Below are 19,031 nucleotides of genomic sequence, written 5' to 3' on the forward strand. Positions count from 1 at the left end.
GATCGGAGCGGAGATATCGTAAGTGATTACTGGCCCCGCCAGTTCCAGCACAACGACTTCCTGACACACTGGCTCTGAACTCAATCGATTTGGAGGAGGAATAGAAGGTATCAGATACAGTGATCGGCTCCACGATCCGATGGGCTGGGCTCAAAAGAATTTATGCTAGGGTCCGCGTCAGCAGCAACCTCTTCACCACTCACTCCACGTCATCGTCCGATAACCTGGAGGACCGAGAAGAATGGGTTGATGACCTGTGACTACCTGCCGCAGACTGTAATAGAGGAGATTGCGGCACTGAGTGTACTGGCTCCAATGACGGTGAGTGACTCCTTTTTTGGCTCTGAAGACTCAGATGGAACTGAGGGAGGGCCAGGTTTCTCGGAACCGAGAACCTTCTGGTCCAAAGATACTGTATCCTTTTGACCGCTTGACGGCTCAGACATCGAAGCTGATGAAGCAGGCGTTTTTGACTTATCCGATTTAGAGGCCTGATTACCTTCTTCAAAAGGGCCCTTCAACAAACCCCTCAAAATGAGTTTGTTTTTTCTCTCCTGTAAAACCCTTGCACTAAAGCCATGACAAATGGAGCAAGAGTCCTGAAGATGGACTGCTCCTAGGCAATATATACGTGTGTGTCTGTCCATTAGAAACATTTTCTGGGTTAATGAATCACACTTTTTAAAACCAGATTGTCTCAACTCCTTAACAGGTTCTTTAGACATCCTATAAGTCAAGTAATAGCAACAGCAACAATAACAGCCAGCAGTAACTACAACAACCACTATAACTGCAATAGAAAAACAACAATAACAGCTAGCAGTAACTATAATAACCACTATAACTGCAATAGAAAAACAACAATAACAGCTAGCAGTAACTATAATAACCACTATAACTGCAATAGAAAAACAACAATAACAGCTAGCAGTAACTATAATAACCACTATAACTGCAATAGAAAAACAACAATAACAGCTAGCAGTAACTATAATAACCACTATAACTGCAACAGAAAAACAACAATAACAGCTAGCAGTAACTATAGTAACCACTATAACTGCAATAGAAAAACAATAACAGCTAGCAGTAACTATAATAACCATTATAACTGCAATAGAAAAACAACAATAACAGCTAGCAGTAACTATAATAACCATTATAACTGCAATAGAAAAACAACAATAACAGCTAGCAGTAACTATAATAACCACCATAACTGCAATAGAAAAACAACAATAACAGCTAGCAGTAACTATAATAACCACCATAACTGCAATAGAAAAACAATAACAGCTAGCAGTAACTATAATAACCACTATAACTGCAATAGAAAAACAACAATAACAGCTAGCAGTAACTATAACAACCACTATAACTGCAATAGAAAAACAACAATAACAGCCAGCAGTAACTATAATAACCACTATAACTGCAACAGAAAAACAACAATAACAGCTAGCAGTAACTATAATAACCACTATAACTGCAATAACAACAATAACAGCTAGCAGTAACTATAATAACCACTATAACTGCAATAGAAAAACAACAATAACAGCTAGCAGTAACTATAATAACCACTATAACTGCAATAGAAAAACAACAATAACAGCTAGCAGTAACTATAACAACCACTATAACTGCAATAGAAAAACAACAATAACAGCTAGCAGTAACTATAATAACCACTATAACTGCAATAGAAAAACAACAATAACAGCTAGCAGTAACTATAACAACCACTACAACTGCAGTAGAAAAACAACAATAACAGCTAGCAGTAACTATAATAACCACTATAACTGCAATAGAAAAACAACAATAACAGCTAGCAGTAACTATAATAACCACTATAACTGCAATAGAAAAACAACAATAACAGCTAGCAGTAACTATAATAACCACTATAACTGCAATAGAAAAACAACAATAACAGCTAGCAGTAACTATAATAACCACCATAACTGCAATAGAAAAACAACAATAACAGCTAGCAGTAACTATAATAACCACCATAACTGCAATAGAAAAACAATAACAGCTAGCAGTAACTATAATAACCACCATAACTGCAATAGAAAAACAACAATAACAGCTAGCAGTAACTATAATAACCACCATAACTGCAATAGAAAAACAATAACAGCTAGCAGTAACTATAATAACCACTATAACTGCAATAGAAAAACAACAATAACAGCTAGCAGTAACTATAACAACCACTATAACTGCAATAGAAAAACAACAATAACAGCTAGCAGTAACTATAACAACCACTACAACTGCAGTAGAAAAACAACAATAACAGCTAGCAGTAACTACAATAACCACTATAACTGCAATAGAAAAACAACAATAACAGCTAGCAGTAACTATAATAACCACTATAACTGCAATAGAAAAACAACAATAACAGCTAGCAGTAACTATAATAACCACTATAGCTGCAATAGAAAAACAACAATAACAGCTAGCAGTAACTATAATAACCACTATAACTGCAATAGAAAAACAACAATAACAGCTAGCAGTAACTATAGTAACCACTATAACTGCAATAGAAAAACAACAATAACAGCTAGCAGTAACTATAATAACCACTATAACTGCAATAGAAAAACAACAATAACAGCTAGCAGTAACTATAATAACCACTATAACTGCAATAGAAAAACAACAATAACAGCTAGCAGTAACTATAATAACCACTATAACTGCAATAGAAAAACAACAATAACAGCTAGCAGCAACTATAATAACCACTATAACTGCAATAGAAAAACAACAATAACAGCTAGCAGTAACTATAATAACCACTACAACTGCAGTAGAAAAACAACAATAACAGCTAGCAGTAACTATAACAACCACTATAACTGCAGTAGAAAAACAACAATAACAGCTAGCAGTAACTATAACAACCACTATAACTGCAGTAGAAAAACAACAATAACAGCTAGCAGTAACTATAATAACCACTATAACTGCAATAGAAAAACAATAATAACAGCTAGCAGTAACTATAATAACCACTATAACTGCAATAGAAAAACAACAATAACAGCTAGCAGTAACTATAATAACCACTATAACTGCAATAGAAAAGCAACAATAACAGCTAGCAGTTAACTATAATAACCACTATAACTGCAATAGAAAAACAACAATAACAGCTAGCAGTAACTATAATAACCACTATAACTGCAATAGAAAAACAACAATAACAGCTAGCAGTAACTATAATAACCACCATAACTGCAATAGAAAAACAACAATAACAGCTAGCAGTAACTATAATAACCACTATAGCTGCAATAGAAAAACAACAATAACAGCTAGCAGTAACTATAATAACCACTATAACTGCAATAGAAAAACAACAATAACAGCTAGCAGTAACTATAATAACCACTATAACTGCAATAGAAAAACAACAATAACAGCTAGCAGTAACTATAATAACCACTATAACTGCAATAGAAAACAACAATAACAGCTAGCAGTAACTATAATAACCACTATAACTGCAATAGAAAAACAACAATAACAGCTAGCAGTAACTATAACAACCACTACAACTGCAGTAGAAAAACAACAATAACAGCTAGCAGTAACTATAACCACTATAACTGCAGTAGAAAAACAACAATAACAGCTAGCAGGAACTATAATAACCACTATAACTGCAATAGAAAAACAACAATAACCGCTAGCAGTAACTATAATAACCATTATAACTGCAATAGAAAAACAATAACAGCTAGCAGTAACTATAATAACCACTATAACTGCAATAGAAAAACAACAATAACAGCTAGCAGTAACTATAATAACCACTATAACTGCAATAGAAAAACAACAATAACCGCTAGCAGTAACTATAATAACCACTATAACTGCAATAGAAAAACAACAATAACAGCTAGCAGTAACTATAACAACCACTATAACTGCAATAGAAAAACAACAATAACCGCTAGCAGTAACTATAATAACCATTATAACTGCAATAGAAAAACAATAACAGCTAGCAGTAACTATAATAACCACTATAACTGCAATAGAAAAACAACAATAACCGCTAGCAGTAACTATAATAACCACTATAACTGCAATAGAAAAACAACAATAACCGCTAGCAGTAACTATAATAACCACTATAACTGCAATAGAAAAACAACAATAACCGCTAGCAGTAACTATAATAACCACTATAACTGCAATAGAAAAACAACAATAACAGCTAGCAGTAACTATAACAACCACTATAACTGCAATAGAAAAACAACAATAACCGCTAGCAGTAACTATAATAACCATTATAACTGCAATAGAAAAACAATAACAGCTAGCAGTAACTATAATAACCACTATAACTGCAATAGAAAAACAACAATAACAGCTAGCAGTAACTATAATAACCATTATAACTGCAATAGAAAAACAATAACAGCTAGCAGTAACTATAATAACCACTATAACTGCAATAGAAAAACAACAATAACCGCTAGCAGTAACTATAATAACCACTATAACTGCAATAGAAAAACAACAATAACCGCTAGCAGTAACTATAACAACCACTATAACTGCAACAGAAAAGGGCAAGTAGAAAGATTTTTTTTTTTTTTTTTTAAGGAAAGGAAAGTGGTGGGAGGAGGAGAAGTCTCCAAGTTAAACAACAGTCTCCTCCAACCCAAGGAGACACCTCTAACTTAAACGGTGACTCCTTAAGAAAAGTGAAAGAAGCCCTGAAGAAAGAAAGGGGCTAAATAGAAAGAATCCTCTAATTTAAACAGATTCTTTAAGGGGAATAAGAGAAAAAACAAGGGGCCAAGGAGAATAACCAAAGACACACCAAAGTAATAACACACACACACACACACACACACACACACACACACACAAAAGCACTCTACTTGGACTGGGAAGGTATAATAGAGTCTAATATAAGATAATGAGAAGAAAATATAGTAAAAGATACACAATAAATGTAATTACTAGCCTGAGCAAGCGAAGACAATCCCGATGCTTCAAGCGGCAAATGAGATCTGGGGAACAGTCGCTAAGCATCATGGGATAGGTTGTAGCCTCGAGCCAGTTGAAGCTCTCGAGCTTTGGTATGTGGCCGAGTGGGAGCCGAGGTTCGGCACCGAACCCAACCAGCAACAATGAAGGCGAGATACTGGACAACAAACATGGAACATTATGCTGAGTACATAACATCATAGATTTCTGTTGTTTTGTCTTGTTCAATTTTTTTTCAAAGTTGATCATACGAGTCTGACTTTCTGAAAAGTTGATCTTTTGAGACAAATCCATTAGTGCGTGCCCCAGCAGCACTGCACATTACCTGAATTAGACAATTCCCAGCAGCACTGCACATTACCTGAATTAGACAACTCCCAGGAGCACTGCACATTACCTGAATTGGACAACTCCCAGCAGCACTGCACATTACCTGAATTGGACAACTCCCAGCAGCACTGCACATTATCTGAATTGGACAACTCCCAGCAGCACTGCATATTACCTGAATTGGACAACTCCCAGCAGCACTGCACATTACCTGAATTGGACAACTCCCAGCAGCACTGCACATTACCTGAATTGGACAACTCCCAGCAGCACTGCACATTACCTGAATTGGACAACTCCCAGCAGCACTGCACATTACCTGAATTAGACACCAAGTGTGCCATGAGAAGATACTAAATGCAATCTGTTACCCCAGAGTGCCTTCTACCAGCGCACTTAACTTTTCAGTCATATTTTAGCTCCATTGTTGAAAATTAAGCTGAGAAAGTAACTGAACTTTGTCAGTTACAATGTCAGCTTAGGTTTCAGCATGGAATTATGTGGTGTTCAAATTTGAGTTTACCGAGAAAATCGGCTTGCAAGTCCGTACTTTTTCCAGCATTCATGACAAGTGGTGGCAGCCAATGGGAGTCTTAAAATGCCAGTTGCTTAACACCTTCACCCCCTGAACTAAGAATACTTTGATCTTTCTAAATAAAGAGGGTCCAACAGTACAAATTCCCTTTTTTTCTGGATTTTGAGGAATTTACTGATGGATCCCTCTATTTATTCTGCTGATCAGTTCACGAAACCTGCAGAGTTTTGCTACAGTGACAGCTCTCGGAAGAAAGACCTGCACCGGAGATCTGTCTGTTCTTGTTCAACAAACCGTAACTCTCTTCGATGGACCATTTTACCTCTGATCCTGCCTACTTTCTAATTAAGGTAAGAAGGTCCTAGTTTACAGCTTTGCTTCTCTAGTACCATGGCCGGAAGAGCACATTAGGAAATACAGACTCCCAAACATACCTCACAACAGTACATATTTTCAGAGCATGCCCATATTTATGGTCCGTTTTCATTTTCCTGACCATTATTCAGCTAGCTAAATATTGCATATCCCTATGCAAAACCCTGTTGTTCTATCAACTTTCAAAGTTGTTAGGAGTGATATTTACAGGGCTATTTTTGGGCCGGTATGGACCAGTATGGCATACCGGTACCTCTGCTGCCCTGTTAAAAAAAAAAACGCCCTTTACAGATGCAGACCACCTATTCTCTAAAATCCCTTGTTAACAGCTTAGCCTAATATATGTCCTATAATGCTGGTGCATTTACATAATTTTATTTTAAATATTGCTCTAGTTTAGAAACCAAATTGATATGAATGACTAAGCGCAAACCTTTTGTGTGAAAGCTAGTTTTGCCTACAGGCACATTAATTAAAAGCACAGTGTATATAAACTTTATAAAGTCCTCCAAGTATTCCTTCATAACATTTGAAAATCTGTTTTAGTGTCCTTTCTTGTGAACTTCATGAAGCAATGTAAACTTTCATTGGGCTGCCGTGCTTAGAAACACCCTTAGCAGGACTATTGTTCCATTGTTTTAAATGACAATATTTACATCTTTGTTTTTCTGGCACTGATTTTCCTTGCTGTTAATTAATGGTTTAAATGTTGTGGAATAAGAGCCCCGGCATAAGTTTTTTAGTATATGTGTGTGCTTAAGTGTGTGTATGTATGTATCTATCTCTATATGTAGACTTCTGCACATACATACACTCAACACAGTCAGTAATGGCAGGTATTAGATAGAACATTATAGGTTTTTGTGGAAGTGCTGTAACGGCTGAATGCTGGTAATGTTTTCGTATTCACAGTTGCGGTTGTGGCCACGCTTTTTGTTTTACAAACAAGGAGAGAGTAGAAGTGATGCATATTGCAATGAAGGAAATACTAGTAAAATAACTTTCCATTTTAAAGTAAAAAGGCAATGAAGCTTGCTTAATAAAAGTTAAAATAACTTCGCTTGAGCTGAAACAGGTAAGGCTTCATCTGTCTCTTAGAAGAGGGTTCCTGTTAAAGATTTGAGGATTATAACTGCGATCCTTTGAAATGCAGAATTTTGTCTGTGATTTTTGTTTGCCTTTTGTGGTAAACCTCTGAATATTATAATCAGTAACGGCAGGTATTAGAACATTACAGGTTTTTGTGACCGTAATGCCTGAATGACTGTTCCGTTTCCATATTTGCGGTTAAGCTGTTTTTAATCAAACAATGATTATAACTGCAATCCTTATGAACTGTGACATTTTGTGTGTGATTTTGTGGAAGGATTACGGTGAACCTCACCTATATTAGAGTATTGCTTCTTCCCTAGGTACATGGATATATAAGAAACATCAATGTAAAAAATAAAAGACCCCCACCCACTATTTAGGGTGTGCTCATGACTTGTCCTCTGCATAAACACTTGAATGTGTAAAAGAGACTTTATGAAGTGGCTGTTATGAGAGTTAATTCACACATACATTTTTATAGTTTCAGGACTTGCATTATTGAGCGAACATCTGATAGGAGTCCTTAAAAAAGCATGCCTGCACATTAAATATTTCTGAAGTTCTGATGACATGAGTAAAAAGTATGACTAGCACAGTGATATAGAGGTTGCTTCACAGCACTTCATTATCTGGTATGATTCTCACCTGGTGTACCTGTCCTCGAGTGTCAACATGTTCTCCCTGTATCTGCATGGCTTTTGCCTTGGTCTCCAGTTTCCTCCCACTTCCTAAAATATGTCAATATGCACTAAATTGTCCATAGGTGTGTGTGTGCATTTCTATCTGTGTATATGTAGGTATTTATGTATACCTGTGTCTGTGTGTGTGTTTGAGCATGTGATTGTCTTATACCCACTGTTTGCTGGAATAGGTATAACTTTAAACATAAGATAAAACTGTGTATTGAAAAATGTGCGAATGAATAAAAAGAGCTTTATTTCTTTAACATATACATTTACCTTATTACATCATTGAATCCTTTCACACTTCTTTCCTGTCCAGCTTCTTTCTTTTTTGTCTTTTAGGATGGGCTCCCTCCATCTGCCTTTGATGCGCTGTGGACTGGTGAGCAGGTTGTGGTTGGCATCCCTTATGATGGCTGTCTATCTTATTTATCTTTCTGTCATTACCTTTCAACCTGATATATAGTTTATTTGTGCCAGCTACCGAGTCACTGTCCAGAAGCTCATAGAGTGCCTCCAATGCCTTGTTCTTTGCTATTACAACTCCTCTCTTAGTCTCTTTGTTAGCCAACAACTATTTCCTCTTAGCCTGGTCCATCTTTTCTTTTTCCTTCTTTTTCATGTAGTCCTTTCTTTCTTTGGATGACCTCCTGGGTTTCTTCATTCCACCACCAGCTTTCCTTATGTACCTTATTTCTGTACCAGGCCCAGCTGCATATCTGTTCTATAGTCCTCACACATGCTGTGTTGAGGCACTGCCATATTCTTCTTTCCTTACTAGGAGGAAGTCTACCTGAGCTGCAGGTTGGCCACTCTTGTATGTGATCTTGTGACTCTCTCTCTTACTGAACCATGTGTTGGCAGCCATCAAGCCACTTGCTATGCAGATCTGATGTATTCCTGACTGTGTACAGATTTATGAGAGAGGGTGAGTATATGCATTGAAGGAGAGAGCGAGTGGTGTATGACAGAATGAATGGTGCGTGCATGAAAGCAGTTTGTATGTGTGTGTGAATGCAGCAGTGACCGTGTACAGATTTATGAGAGAGTGTGATTGTATACATTGAAGGAGAGTGTGAGCGGTGTATGAGAGAATGAATGGCGCGTGCATGAAAGAAGTTTGTATGTGTGTTTGAATGCAGCCTAGGGACAGGGACACATATGCACACTGGGTGGTATTTTGCGAAGAAGAAAGTATTGTGAAGCAGTGGTCATCATACTGAGAATGTATGTAGGGACAGACAGGAAGTGCTAGGTTTCACCTTGCCCGGGGGATTTGGAAACTCTCAGAGCTTATGCATGCCATCTTGAGGTACCTTCACATATGGACAGTATTGATGCTACCAGAGTGAAACAGAAAAATGAAGAGGTGAATTAACCAATGTTGCTTTTTCATGTCTTCCCTTGTACAACTTGTAATAAGACTGTAAAAGTACTGCATACTGAACTTCATTGTTAAGACCTGCCTCCTTAACTCCATTCTAAACAACGTGCAGCTTTCCATGTATTTGTCATTCTTTTTTCTCTTTTACTTCTATGTTATTCCTTCTTGAGGTACTTAAGGTATATCTTTTTTTTCTGGCTAGCTTTTTAAGGTTTTTATTCTAGCAAGAGAAAAATATCTCACTGACTGAAGGACGTGGCTTTGTATAACTGAACTCCTTTTCAAGTAAGAAACATCGGCAGGCATTATCGACATGCACAATTTCTCATAGCACTTCACCAGTCCAATCTGTCGAATTCAGATTTAATGTTATAAATAAAAATAAGCAGATTTTTGCTTGCCTCTCATGGTAAATCCTGCTTTATGCAGTCATTCTGAAAGGTACAAGAAGATTTGGCCCATAAAGGCGAGACTGGCATGATTCTGGGTAATTAACAGATAAGGACTTTCATTCTAGTTTGGAGGGTTTACAAAAGACAGACTGTGGTCAGAGAAGGGTTCAGATGGTTTAGGGCTATAGACTATATATTATACATATGCAATTAATGCGGCTTTGAGAAAGCTGCTGGACTGTATTGCATGAAGGGAGGAAAGGGGAGTATGAAAGAAAGTATAAAAGGGCAGAAGGTGGTAGGGATAAGATGGTGATAAAAATTAAATGAGATTAGGATAACCCCCGGTACCACAGGCAATGAATTTGAGGAGGGAATGGGGGAGAGAAGTCCTTCCTAGTCCATCCAGCACTAGGTGACATAGGCAAGTAGGCAGCCACTCTGTTCAAATGAGAGATAAAGTGTATTTGTGTTGTTGGCAATTCATGGCGGACTGAAGGCATCAAGCCTGACTAACTCTCTCTAGGAATGTGTAAAAATCTGTTAACCAGTTTACTGTGTAATTTAATTTAATCCTGACTTGCATTCAGGATTAACTGTAACCTGTGGAACTTGTTTAACTTATGTAATCTCTGTAAATAGTCTGTTTGTAATATGTAATGCTGGTATTATGTAATGCAGTATCTGGTTACCCTTGGAGCTTTTCTCCCTGGGCATCCGCTGAAAATGGATATGCATCCAGTCGGACTATCCCGGTCAACAAATGTAAAATAAATAAAAATAAATAAAATAATGACATAAGAGTTTCAGATTTCACCTTCAGAAAATGCATGGTAGCTTCATCTGTCTGAATTTCACATTGCCTAGATGTCTGACGACTTGCAGTCCTGCTTGGGATCTTACCTGTTGGTTAATTGTTGTCCCTGCCTTTTGTCTCATTTTATGTGGGCTTTCAGAGATTGAGTTGTCCTTATGTGCCATGTATTGTTGATAACGGGGGGGGGAGGCTAAATCTGGGAAAGTTTTGTGAGCTTGACTAAATCATACCATTCTTAGTTATATAGGTGATTAAGATGAAACCATTACAGTACCTCTTATTACTTTCATTTGCTCCAGTTAGAGGCCAGGGACTCTAGTGCTCTGCCAAAGTAGTCCAAATAGTTACGTCTACCCAGAGGCCTAGTACTAGAAATATGTACAAAAGTAAAAGGGTGCCTTTTCTTTGTGATCTGCTTCTAAATGTTTGGACCTCTTCACAGCTTCTGTCTTGGCAGTGCTACATTACCTGAGATCACTGACTCTGGAATAAGCTGTTGCTCTGTGCATTTAACTGGCACTTCTAATTGACATCAAGGTTCTAAGTTCTGCCACTGACATTTCTGAAGGCCGGTAAGACCTTTCTCAGGGGTACTCTCATTGTCTGATCTCTTATCGGAAATCCTCTCCCTCCAAGAGGTTTTAAATTGTTGAAGGAAAAGTGAGTCTTTGTCCTTTTGAACCAGATGCTGTGGTAGAATTAAAAATATCGGTTTTAAAAATGATTCATCTAGTGGCCTTTACTTCTGCTATAAGAGTGTGTTAGTTACAAGCTTCTGCACTTGCTCGTCATACTCATTTTCCACAAAGTATTATAACAAAGGTGAATATTAGTTGTACTGTACGGATTCACACAGAGAGTTCTGATTTTATCCCATAAAATCTAAACCGTTAGCAAAGAGGTCTTCATTTTGGTGGTTTAATAGTAGATGTTTTGTTTGTGGAAATGTTTCATTTTGGGTGCATGTATACCTGGACATAATTATGAGGATGCTGCTTGGGGAAATAATTCATTGTGTATCAGGAAGTGCTTGTGCACACATGGTCTCACTGCTGAAGTGACTGTTGGGCCAATTTGTGTCATTTTGGTGCCTGTGCATACAGAATGCAAATAAAGTACAGTTTTGTACCTACCATAAATGTAGATGTTCGAGGATCCACATTGCTGCAGTCCTAACTATTGGGTAGTCCGCTGTCCAGTCGGCCCGAATACCAAAGTATATGGCTGACGTCGGTCAGGGCGCATTAGACTGACGTCAGTACGTCAGGGTACTAATGCGCATGACCGACGTCATATCCTCAGTCTTTTCTTGCCCCAGATGTCAGAAGACCCTAAAAAGACAAGGCCCAATATACCTGCACCAAAAATATGTACAATATATACAAAATTATCAGCATATAACCTCACCTACACAACCACCCCTAAACACAGAGGGGAAGGAGGGAGGGTAAATTGGACTGCAGCAATGTGGATCCTCGAACATCTACATTTATGGTAGGTACAAAACTGTACTATGTTCTTCATTCCACATTGCTGCAGTCCTAACTATTGGGTAGAATCCCAAAGCAGAGGTAAGGGAGGCTGGCAAATCATAAAGAAGCAGGAGCTGACAACATGCCTTGCAAAATAGCTGTGGCAAAACCAGCCCTAGACTTAGAGTAGAGAGGAAGGTGATAATGCTTAGAGAAAGTATGCACTGAACTCCAAGTAGCTGCCTCCAAAATATCCTTAGTTGCCACCCCCCCTTAGAAATGCTGTTGAAGTGGCAGTAGCCCTAGTGGAATGAGGCCTAATCCCAGCTGGAATCTCCTTGCCATGATGGGAATAACAAAATGCAATGCAAAACCCAATCCACCTAGAAATAGCTTGTTTTGACACAGGCTTGCCCTGCGAACTCAAAGCAAAAGAAACAAACAACTGCTGAGACTGCCTAAAATCCTTAGTCCTGCTTAAATAATAACGCAATTGCCTGTGTACATCTAAAGTGTGCAAAATCTTTTCCCCTTTATTTTGGGGGTCTGCATAAAAAGTAGGCAAATGAATAGTTTGGTTTAAAGCCACACTAGAAACCACCTTAGGCATAAAGGAAGGATTAGTACGTAATGATACCCTATCCTTATGGAAAATCAAAAGGGCTCTACTGCCATAAGGGCCTGCAACTCAGACACCCTTCTTGCAGAAGTAATAGCCAACAGAAAAGCAGTCTTCCATGACAAGTATTTCAATTCAGCAGTAGCCGCAGGCTCAAAAGGTTGTAGAGTAAGTTTTTCCAACACAAAATTGAGATCCCAAGCAGGAGTAGGAGCTCTACGTGGGGGTCTTATATTCTTTGCCCCTCTAAGAAACTGCTTGAGCAAAGGATGCGAAAACAATGGTGGGTCACAATCATAGTGAGCTGAAATTGCTGCAGCATGAATCTTAATGGAAGAGAAGGACAAACCTTTGTCCAATAACTCAGTAAGATATTGAAGAGCCACACTCAAATTAGGCTCAGAAATCTCCAAATTCTTTGCTGTACTCCAAAATAAAAATCTCTTCCATTTTTCTGTACACTTTCCTTGTACTAGGTCTTCTAGCTTCCATAATCACATTTAAAACTTGTTGAGGAAGTTGAGACCTGCTGTGTTTCAACACAGAATATGCCAGGCTGTTAGATGAAGAGAGTGAAGCTTGACATTGAGCAGATGACCGTCCTTCTGAGATAACAGATGTGGAATCAAAGGTAAAGGCCATGGAGGCTTCCTTACCAGACTCCTTAGTAGTGGGTACCAGTGTTGCCGAGGCCAATCTGGAGCTATTAAAATCATCCTTGGCTTGTCTTGTCTGACCTTTAACAGCACCTTTGGAAGAAGAGGCAGAGGTGGAAAGGCATACACATGAAGATTTTTCCAACTGAAAGACAGAGCATCCACTTTCCAAGCTGTGTGATGAAACCCTTTGTGCAAAACTTTGGCAGCTGGTGGTTTAGTGGAGAAGCGAACAGATCTATGTCTGGAGTTCCCCATGACACTGTCAATTTCTGAAATACATGAAGATCCAGTTTCCACTGTGGGGATCCATGATTTGTCTGCTTAACACATCTGCTAAGGAGTTCTGTGCTCGGCAGAAACCTTGCCTGAAGAGTTAGTTGCAAGCTGAGCGCAGTCTCCCATAAAATCATTGCTTGCCTGCATAGAGGATAAGAATGTGTTCCCCTTGTTTGTTGATGTACCACATGACAGTTGTGTTGTCTGTTAGAATCAACACCTGCCCTGGAAGAAGTAACTCCTTGAAAGCCATTAATGCAAACTGGACTGCTAACATCTCCTTCATGTTGATATGTAGATGCTGTAGTCTGGCAGGCCACTTGTCTTGTATCCACTTTCCATTTAGATGAGCTCCCCAAGCAATGTCCGAGGCATCTGTCGTTAAAATCTGACTCGCCTCTGGCCGGGTCACAGAGAGTCCCTTGTTTAGGTGACATTCCTGAGCCCACCACAAAAATTCTTTTGAAGGCAAGGTATTATTTGAATGACAGTGTCCAAATCCTGGCAGTGCTGTGTCCATACATTTTGAGATACCATTGCAGCTTCCTCATATGCAGTTTGGCATTGGGAAGCACCAGAATACAAGATGCCATGAACCCTAATGCTTGAAGGACTGTCCTTGCAGTCAGCACGGACTGATGAGATAGTTGATGGAAGTAAAGGGATAGACTCTTTTGTTTGTCCGGGGTTAAAAAGGCCATCTGGGCTGCTGTATTCAGTCTCACACCCAGAAAGCACATGTCTTGAGAGGGTACTAGACTGGACTTTATTTCGTTCACAGAATACCCTAGGCATCTTAGCACTGCTATAACATATTCCAGATGCTGTAGAAGGTCTTCCTTTTCTTGAGCCAGAATCAGGCAGTCGTCCAAGTAAGGATAGATTTGAATTCCTTTTAGCCTGAAGTAAGCTATCACTGGAGCCAGAACCTTTGTGAATACTCTGGGCAGTAGATAAGCCAAAGGGCAATGCAGAGAACTGATAATGAGAATTTCCAGCTCAAAACGCAGATACTTCCTGCAACTTAGTCTTATAGGCACATGAAGGTAAGCTTCCTTGAGATCTAAAGTTACCATCCAGTGATCTTTGCCCAGCAGAGGTAAAAGCTGTTGTAACGTCAACATCTTGAACTTGGGAATGTCCAGATAAGTGTTGAGGATAGATAAATCCAAAATTGGTCTCCACGTGTTCCCCTTCTTTGGTACTAGGAACAGGCGAGAATAAAATCCTAGGCCCCTTTCTGATACAGGGACTGGCTGAATGGCCCCTATTTGGAGTAACAGAGAAATTTGCTTGTGAGCCTCTTTCCTTTGTGGAGGAGGAACGTCTGGCATGCCTTTGAAAGGGGGTAATGTATGGAAATAAAACCTGTAACCGTGGTGAATGATATCCAACACCCATCTGTCTTGAGTAATTAAATCCCAATTTTCTTTGAAAAGAGACAGTCTTCCTCCCAAAGGAGCTGCCAGACGAGAATCTACTGGCAGCTGAAAAGGCAGGTCATTGGGTCTGTTTACGAAAGGACTGACCCCTGCCCTCACCAGAAGTCTGAGCAGGTGAACTCCTGTTCTAGGCCTAAAAGAACCTTGAGCTCTGCCCCTACCACGTCTAGACCTACCCCTAGACTGGGAATCATAAGCAGGATATGTCCATCCCTTAGTAGGCCAATTTCTACTAAACTTGGTGGCTGCACCTGCAAAAATCTTTAACAGTTTGCATAGACTTAGCTTTGTCCTCCATTTTCTTTAAAACTGCTTCCACAGGCGAACCAAACAACACATCAGACTGTAAAGGAGCATCCAAAATCCTTGTCTTAACATGCTCAGCTAAATTCTGATCCCTCAACCAGGCATGCCTGCGAAGAACAGAACTAGTGGCAGCCACCCTCGAGGAGGCCTGTACAGCATCAAAACCACATTGCAAAGAATGCTTACCCACTTGTTCAGACACATGAACTAAATCCAGCAACTCTTTACACTCAATACCTTCCGCCAAAGCATCCACCTTAGATTTCAATTATGAAAGGAGATAATTTTGATATTTTAGCATGTGAAACTGACAATTCAACGCCCTCATGGCTAAAGTGGAAGAAGTATACACTTTCTTTCCCCATCTATCCAAAGCCCTTGCCTCTTTATCAGTGGGAACAGGGTTTTAACAACAGAGGCCTTAACACCTTTAGGTCCCTGAGAAACAGTTTCGGGTCTGCCCTAGGACTCTTAAAAGATACTTATGAGCTTCAGGCACCCTATAGTACCTATCAGGTTTAACAGGAGCAGGAGGCAAAGAATCAGGGTTCAGGGAAGCCTCTGCAAAAACATCTTCCACCACATTCAACACAGGAGGTATAGCTAAGGGCCTATGCTGTGGTAAAAATAAGAATTCCTAAGCCTTTTCCTGGAATCAGAGTAATCTTGGCCTTCCCATTTAAAGTGCTCCCTCATGGAATGCAGAGTCTCTGAAAATGAGAAATCCTCAGGAGGAGAAGCTGTAGGAGTGGAATCATCCACATCAGAATCAGAATAAGGAGGATACTCCTGCAAGTCTTCCGCAGAAGACTCAGAAGCCTCTGAACACTGTTCAAAACTCTCAAACTCAGGTTCCACCCTAGGCCTCTTATCAGGAGGGGGCATAGAACCTCTAATCATAGTAATCAAATCTTCTGCCATTTTAAGCATATGTTTCTTAGGCACAGAACCTGAAGTGCTAGGAGAAGCCCCCACTGAAGCTAAACTTGGTCTACCTCTCAAAGAAGTTTTGGAAACAGAAGGAGAGGCTCTAACTACCTTGGGAAGAGAGGGAAGAACAGCTACCTGAGAAGCCCCCTCAGCCTGGCCTACCTCCTGAGAAGGCACATCCTGTAACAGTAAAGTCTCTGCCTGAGACTCCAAAGAAACTCCTGGCAAAACCTCTGGCTCCACTGAGCCTTCTAAAGAACCGACGTCCGGGACTGCCGGTTCATCAACCCTAGGCTTCGCTGTTTTGTCCTTGCGCTTTTGACGAAGCGGCCGGGCATCCGACGGCATTTTATAATTACAACGCTTCCCAAACACTAACCTGGCACAGTCTAACCTTCTCTTAATAGTGCGTTTGTTAAATCTAGCACAAGAGCGGCATCCAACAACGCCGTGCTCAGGCCCTAAACAAGGTATACACAAGGTATGGTAATCCCTATGAGGTATCTGTTTCCCACAAGAAATACAGTTATTCACTTTTTCTGACATCCGGTTAAATACTGAGGCAAGAAAAAAAACCCAAAATGTTCCCCAACGGGGTACTTAGCCAACTTTGATTCGGTCTGAAACTCCGACTTCAGAAAATTTCAGAACGCCAACCTGCACTCGCAAAACTGCTTCTGCATCGGACCATGCGGCAAAAAAGACTGAGGATATGACGTCGGTCATGCGCATTAGTACCCTGACGTACTGACGTCAGTCTAATGCGCCCTGACCGACGTCAGCCATATACTTTGGTATTCGGGCCGACTGGACAGCGGACTACCCAATAGTTAGGACTGCAGCAATGTGGAATGAAGAACATCTGGTGAGGTTACTGGGGACATACAGAAAATCAGTTTGCAAATTACATTGGGTTACATCACTTCTGCTTGCATTATTCTATTTGTGATTATACTGCCAGAGTGAGATAAAGGTTATCACTAGGTGACTACTGGCAGCATGGAGCTACCATATTTTTTGTGAATTTATCCTGGCTTGTCATGTGTGGAATTTAGGTGGGAGGAAGGGCTAAGTAATATCCAAGTATTATACCATTTGACTGAATGACTCAGGTCTTCTCCTTACTGATGATAATGAGTCTGTGTTACATAACAGCTGCACAACGTAATATAATGAATGCCTACTCAACAGGATATGTGCCGTAATTACCACCTGTGTCTCAGCATTCATACCTTTGCAGTAATGAAAGGAAGGTCATTATCACATTAGCAATATGTGCAGTTACAATATAGTAGTTAGTCATCAATTTTCTGGGAAAAGTCTCAGCTGCTGTCACAGCTATTCACATAAGTAGAAGTCATTATCACTTTGATGAATTTACAAGCCAGGTTGTGTTTTTCTCTGCTTGGAGTCATTGCAAGCAACCCCCCTCATTCTTCAACTGCCTTACCTTGCTTTTCCTCTTTACATGTGCCCTTTTTGTGCCCCCTTGTCAGTGTCTACCCATGCAGTATTTCAGCTAAGGTAAGGTAAGAATGCACATTCTGATGGTGTGCATCAGTGGGCAGCACACAGACGCCATGACTGTTAGGATCATCCTGGATGGCAGTAGGGAATTTGGAGACTCTTCAGCTCAGTCCCACTGGGCTGCTTGACAGGATATGCATGGTTTCATGGGTGCCACTATGATGCCTTCAGTCCCTCTCCGAAAGGCCACCTGCAAAAAGAAAAGAGTCTAGGGACGTCTTTTTCCAATGCAATGTGGCCTTTCACTCTCCCTCCACTCTGGCACAGTACATGTATGTAGGTCAGTGCAGCAATTAGTAAATTACTTCCGTCCTTGATCACGTAGGTCCATTGCTGAATGGACACATGTAAAGAGAAAAGGCAGAGGTAAGGCAGACTGCTGACACTGAAGGAGGTCGTGAGACAGTAGTGGTATCAGCAGTCTGAGAAGGCAGCCAGCACAAGGTGGTCTAACCAGGTAATGCATTATGATATACATACATATGTACTCTCCCAACAGATCTGTCAAACATCAGTATAATCTGTTTGCATTTTCTTTCCTGTGCAGGTTCGTCCACCTTCTGACACTGACATGGCTTGACGAACAGGAGAACGACAAGTGAGAGTGTGGGTATGTGTCCATTCCTACATTCACTGAGCTGCCAGCCATGCCTCCAAAAGTGAAAACCAGTACAACTTCAGCTTCCCCACATCCAGTGTGAAGGTATACTGGATTGCAAGAAGAGTTATGCATTGGAGCGGAGTACTGCAGTTGTTGGAAGAGAAGTGTTCCATCTACCCTGAGCCCGACATTCTTGTGCTGCACATTGGAGGGAATGATGTCATCAGTCAACCACTTGGAAGGCTATGGTTTCAAATCACAGCAATTTTTGAACACCTGAAGTCTTGGTGGCCACGTTGTCATTTTGTGTGATCCAATACAATTCCTCGGCAGGATATAGAAAACAGCAAACAGTCAACGGGCAGCTCACAAGGCCAGACGTTTACAGAATGGGTTCATACATGGCTTGATGCACAGGGTCGGTGGATCTACAATCTGCCATGAAACATCACCGCGGAAGATGTTCACCTGTTCAGAAGGGATGGCGTTCACCTAACTGAGGAGGGCATTGCATTGTTCTTGACCGACCTCCACAATGGCATGAGGAGAGCTATGCAGGA

General features: G+C 40.1%; 1 protein-coding gene across 2 annotated transcripts in view; it reads right to left on the reverse strand.

Annotated features, from left to right (window-relative positions):
• The window catches only part of GATC (glutamyl-tRNA amidotransferase subunit C), a 294,822-nt gene that overhangs the window by 220,767 nt on the left and 55,024 nt on the right, over positions 1-19,031 (reverse strand). The window lies entirely within an intron of this gene.

This window comes from Protopterus annectens, chromosome 4.part0 (assembly GCF_019279795.1).
Source record: "Protopterus annectens isolate FY-2018-M chromosome 4.part0, PAN1.0, whole genome shotgun sequence".
Lineage (NCBI taxonomy): Eukaryota > Metazoa > Chordata > Ceratodontiformes > Protopteridae > Protopterus > Protopterus annectens.